Source organism: Symphalangus syndactylus, chromosome 4, assembly GCF_028878055.3.
Source record: "Symphalangus syndactylus isolate Jambi chromosome 4, NHGRI_mSymSyn1-v2.1_pri, whole genome shotgun sequence".
Classification (NCBI taxonomy): Eukaryota; Metazoa; Chordata; class Mammalia; order Primates; family Hylobatidae; genus Symphalangus; species Symphalangus syndactylus.
In genome coordinates, this window is record NC_072426.2 from 131,687,282 (window position 1) to 131,693,281 (window position 6,000).

At 36.9% G+C, this 6,000-nt stretch overlaps 1 pseudogene; it reads left to right on the forward strand.

Moving 5' to 3' along the window:
- The first annotated feature begins 1,000 nt into the window (after nucleotides 1–1,000).
- Nucleotides 1,001–2,813, forward strand: LOC129481179 (axin interactor, dorsalization-associated protein-like; annotated as a pseudogene).
- Nucleotides 2,814–6,000: the final 3,187 nt, after the last annotated feature.

The window sequence follows — 6,000 nt, forward strand, 5'->3', positions numbered from 1 at the left end:
AAGAGGCCTAGAATCCTGTCTGTTGGACCTTCCTTCCAATCCCAAACATGTTCTTCCCACCTGGGCAACGCTTGAAGCTATTTGAAAGCAAAGGTAATTTCTAAAGACCTACGGAAATTTAACATTCTATGATTCTCTGGAGGGAAAAAATGCCAAATTTTCATTTGATTACACATAAATATAAAACTCTGAATTATAAACTCTGAAATGCTTATTTTATCTCCCTTCCCAACCCCAAGGCATTTCTTTCGATTCCAGTGGGCAAGAAATCAGACACCTTCCCTTTCTCTTCCCAAAAGGCATTTGTTTACATTAGGGAGATAGGGTTTCTCTTTGTCTTTCTGGAGGGCAGGGGGAACTCTCCTGCTCCCATGTAGCCTTCAGAGTTTCAATTTTTGAGGTTCCCTTCCCATGGTGATAAAAAACCCCTCTGTCCATACAGGCCTGCCCCTCTATGGCAATGTGATGAGAAAGGGAAAGAACTGCAAAGAGGAACTGATGCAGTTATTGCTTTACGTAGTAATAATCTGCCTTTGTCCAGAAATGCATACTAAGAATACAGGTATTAAAAATGTATTATAGATATCCTAGATAATGATGCAGATGCAGATATAGATATAAAAAATAGTAATGTATATTGTGATAATACCCTTTAGTCATAGTGTGTGAACATGTGAAATGTTTAGTTATTAAACTTTCCATCATGACTATTTGAAAGTAGAATAGTGCATAGATAATAGCACTAAAACCGTGATAGTTCTTCAAAGGACTTGATCCACATATACGAGTTTTTGCACTGGAAGCCAAAGCTACTTGGTTGGGTCTATAGAGGGAAGCCCTTACCACCCAAGATAGCCTTGACAATGGGCTTGGGCGGCTCCTTGGCGGGTGGCGGTGGTGGCCGTAGCAGTTCCTCCTGGCCGTGTTAATGTTGGAGTCACGCCCGGAGAGGATGGCGCCCTAGAACCGGGCCTTGCTGGGGTAGGGGCTGGAGGAGATAGGGTGGGGACCGGCCATGTCGGAGGTGACCCGGAGTCTGCTGCAGCACTGGGGTGCCAGTTTTAGGAGAGACCCCGACTTCGACTCTTGGGGACAGCTGGTGGAGGCGATAGATGAGTATCAGATATTAGCAAGACATCTACAAAAAGAGCCCCAAGCTCAGCACAATAATTCTGAATTCACAGAAGAACAAAAGAAAACCATAGGCAAAATTGCAACATGCTTGGAATTGCGAAGTGCAGCTTTACAGTCCACACAGTCTCAAGAAGAATTTAAACTGGAGGACCTGAAGAAGCTAGAACCAATCCTAAAGAATATTCTTACATATAATAAAGAATTCCCACTTGATGTTCAGCCTGTCCCATTAAGAAGAATTTTGGCACCTGGTAAAGAAGAGAATTTGGAACTTGAAGAAGATTAAGAAGAGGGTGGTGCTGGAGCAGGGTCTCCTGATTCTTTTCCTGCTAGAGTTCCCAATACTTTAGAGACCAAGGTTGCCATCGGAGCCAGAAATGACATTACTCACTATCAGAATTGAGAAAATTGGTTTGAAAGATGCTGGGCAGTGCATCGATCCCTATATTACAGTTAGAGTAAAGGATCTGAATGGCATAGACTTAACTCCTGTGCAAGATACTCCTGTGACTTCAAGAAAAGAAGATACATATGTTCATTTTAATGTGGACATTGATCTCCAGAAGCATGTTGAAAAATTAACCAAAGGTGCAGCTATCTTCTTTGAATTCAAACACTACAAGCCTAAAAAAAGGTTTACCAGCACCAAGTGTTTTGCTTTCATGGAGATGGATGAAATTAAACCTGGGCCAATTGTAATAGAACTATACAAGAAACTCACTGACTTTAAAAGAAAGAAATTGCAATTATTGACCAAGAAACCACTTTATCTTTATCTACATCAAACTTTGCACAAGGAATGATCCTGGTATGATGAACCTGGAACTTCTGTGAATTTTACCACTCAGTAGAAACCATCATAGCTCTGTGTAGCATATTCACCCTTCAACAGGCAGGAAGCAAGCCGTACCCAGCCCAGTAGGCCAGAGTCCAATGCAAAGCTGTACCACAGAATTCAAAGTCCAGCACATCACTGACATATAGGACTCCTTTGGATACAGGTTTATTGTAGATTTTGAAACATGTTTTTACTTTTCTATTAATTGGGCAATTAATATTCTATTTTCTAATTTACCACTACTCCTAACCTCCTTCCTGGAACAATACTGTTGTGGGTAGGATATGCTCATCTTCAGACTTAATACAGCAATAAGAATGTGCTAGAGTTTACACATCTGTTCACTTTTGCTCCAGTATGCTCTTTTGACTTAACTTCAAGCCTTGGGTTGATGTGGGTAGGGTAGTGTCAAACTGCTTTGAGAGGAATTGGACCAGTTCTGCTGCCTAAGAAGGTCTGTCTGGATGTTTATAGGCAACTTCTCTGAAGTGGCCTAAATTCACCCTGATCTGAGAGTTTTCCTGCCTAGAAAGTGTGCCTTGGCCAGATCAGTATCCCATATGGGAGTGTTCCCTAGGTTGTAGCTGTGATTGTTTCCAGATGACCAGATTGTTTTTCTGAAAATGAGCATATTTTTAGTCATGTTGATTAGCTCTTCTTCTACATCACATTGTTACTCTTTCTGATGATGATTCTAGGGTTAACATTGGAACCTCTCAAAATAATTACAAATTTTCAGATGGGTTTACAATGTCTTCTAAACAATGTAATCTAAAAATAATCGAGTCAGATGCTAACGAGATACTGCAGGCATAACTGCTGTTTTTCTGACAACTGATTGTGAAACCTTAAAACCTGCATACCTCTTCTTATAGTGAGGAGTATGCAAAATCTCGAAAAATTTCTATTTTTTTATATAGGTAGATAGGATCACCATTTATTTCCTATTTAGATATACTGACATTCATCCATATGAAAATATGCAGGTCATTAGCTTACTATAATTTGGCTATTTACTTTTGACTTAATGGGGCATAAATAAAACTTTCGTAGTACACATAAGGTGGATATTTGATACACAGAACATTTGTGGTGGGCTTTCGGTGGGTTAGAGGTAAAGCCCACATATTTTAATATTCACTATTTTAAATGAGCAATGCATGAGGGGAATGCAGTGTTAGTACCTGGCCTATTTTTAAACTAGTGTAATCACCCTAGTTATACCATTCAGTATGTTTGCTTTTTAAAATAAGTAACCACAATTAAGTTGTTTTAGCCCTTGCACTTCAAGAGATCTAGTCTTTACTTTCAGTTGTCTGTTAGGTCCATTCTGTTTACTAGACGGATGTTAATAAAAACTATGCGAGCCTGAACGAATTCTCAGCCAAATTTAGTCTTGTCTCTCATCTTGATTGGATTAATTCCAAATTCTAAAATGATTCAGTCCACAATAGCTCTAGGGGATGAAGAATTTGCCTTACTTTGTTGTTCACTCAGTTCCTAAGACTGTGAGTTGTCAAATCCCTAGACTGTAAGCTCCTCAAGGAGCAAGAAGCACATTTTCTCCGTGTCATGTAATTTTTCTAAGGTGCTTGGCAGCACTCTGTACCCTGTGGAGTACTCAGTACCTTTCGTTTGATGTTGCTGACAAGACCTAAAAAACAATCCCTTAAAAAAAAACCCATTAAAAAGTAGCAAAACCGATGTATTATTTTTTCTCTTTTCTCATAAACCACAAGATATGTATATCAAAGTGATAATTTATATGAAGCATCTGCTATCCTTCACATAAGTGTGGTTTATATGAACTACAAATACCTTTCATCAACATTAAAGAAGCTTAAATTGAAAAAAAAAAGAAAAATACTTAGGTTGTCTATGATATTAAAATTGCCAATCATGTTTAGGCATAGGCCACTAAATTCTAATTTTTTCTTTTGCTTCTAATAAATATGGGCAGTGTCTACAAGCGTTATTGTTCCATCCTGACTTTTTGCACAAAAAGTCTTGACTTGTCTACTAAGGTATCAGGATATTCAAGATTTTTCTGGACAACACATTCAACACAATGTTCCTTTTTGACATTTTATAACTAGCCCAAACAATTAACTTTCTGCAAAAACGTCTCTGAAGATAGATATAAACGCCATACATAAGTAGTTCTAATGTTTGAAAACTGTTGGAAGACATGTTGTTGTATGAAAAGAAGTGTTTCTTTTCATTTTATTCTCAGTAATTTGAACAATAAGCAAGCAGTTTGTCAATATTTAGACAGGCCAGTGGAGCTATCAGTAGTCATTGTGGGAGCATTTCACAAAAATTAGATTTGGCAATAATTAGGCAGCTGTATGGGATGAGGCTGGGGCAAAGTCGGAGGATAAGCAATCGTCCCCTGGCTAGAAATTAGAGACATGTACATGCTTAGTATTTGGGGAGGGGAATAAGACTGAAAGAAATTCTACATTTTAAACTTTAATGTCATTTAAAATACCCTTTTAAGTCATATTGAACTCCTGGATACTAGAAAAATATATTATACCTTTTCATTATTCTAAGACCAAGTTCATTATAAATCATTTGTATTGCTTCAGTAAAAACTTAGGATCTTCAAATATTTTGTCAATAATACTATGTACAATTCCTATATTTTCCCTTTTCAAACATTTCCATCAATTGCTTTATTTCTAAAATTTTTTATTTTATATGACCTAAGTTATTAAGACAAAAGGAGGTATTTAAAAAAAAACAGAATGTATGTGACTTATTTGGATTTCCTTCAACATTTAAAAAAAAAAATAGGTTCCATAGCTACCTATGTAGCTGAACTGTGCTCAGTTCAGTTTTTTTAAAGGTAGGTACATGGTTTTCAGAGCTTTTATATATTAAATTAGAGTTATACTAAATTAAAAATTTTAAACAACCTATAAATTATTACTTCAATTGCAATCTATCAAGGAGTGTGAAAGCAAAGCTTAAGCTAACTCCCAATCCCCACAATACTTCTTAGGTTCCAGAAAGTTTAAATGATTTAAGTAGAATTCCTTTTTAATTAGTAATCTAAAATCCAAAAAATGGCATTATTGGCAAGCAAGATTATTAAGAATGTCATTAAAATTAATTAGCTATTGATCAGAAGATATGTGAACAGAGAATAGTGGAATGTTCTTCCATTGTTCTTCTCTTCCATTTGGAAGAGAAGAAAAGGTGGAATTGGAAGGTGAAATGTTACACAGTAGGACAACCAGTGTCAGAGGAAGCAACGTCATGTCTTGATTTTGAATTTGGGGGTTACTTTAGACTTCATTCAAAATAAGAGTGAGTAAGTTACATAAATAAAGCCACCTCTCCACTTCATCTGTAAATCTATAATGTGAGGAAATTGGACTATACTATATTTGTGAGCCTCCCACCAAAATACACTGTTATTGATGAATTTTCTTTCACATATATCCATATCATGAAGCTTTCATACTGGCCCTGAAGTTCAGAGCTATTATAGCTTTTATGCTGAAATCTGCCAAATAATTTAAAAACATGCTTTAGTCTTAAGTTTATTTAAATGTGCGTAAGTTACAATGATAGAAGAATTAAAGAAGATATTCAGCTCCGGGGATAAGAGAAATGTCCCATTAACAGACCTAGCAGGTTCCTGCTTTTAAGAAAGAAGTCCAGTTATTGGGAGAAATTGGTCAGGCCCATGTTAGCAGGAAGGCTGATGCAATTATGAGCCACTGTGACACTCCTCTAGGACTCATAGCCCATGATTGTCCCAGAGTTTGTGGCTAGGTTGAAGTCAGGGAGAATCAAGTGGCCTGCACTTAGTTTAGAGTGTCCCTGCAGCAAAAAAAGTCACGAAGATTTTCACTTGTATTCTGTGTTCTATCAAAGTCAGGAGTTAGCTGACTACATTTGAAAATACATTTTGGGGAAAATTTTACCCTTGCCAAAAATACTCACTGGAAAAGTGAATCTACTTTTCATATGTCTAAACAGATGTCAAAGGTGCCATGAATCATATTAGCATAATT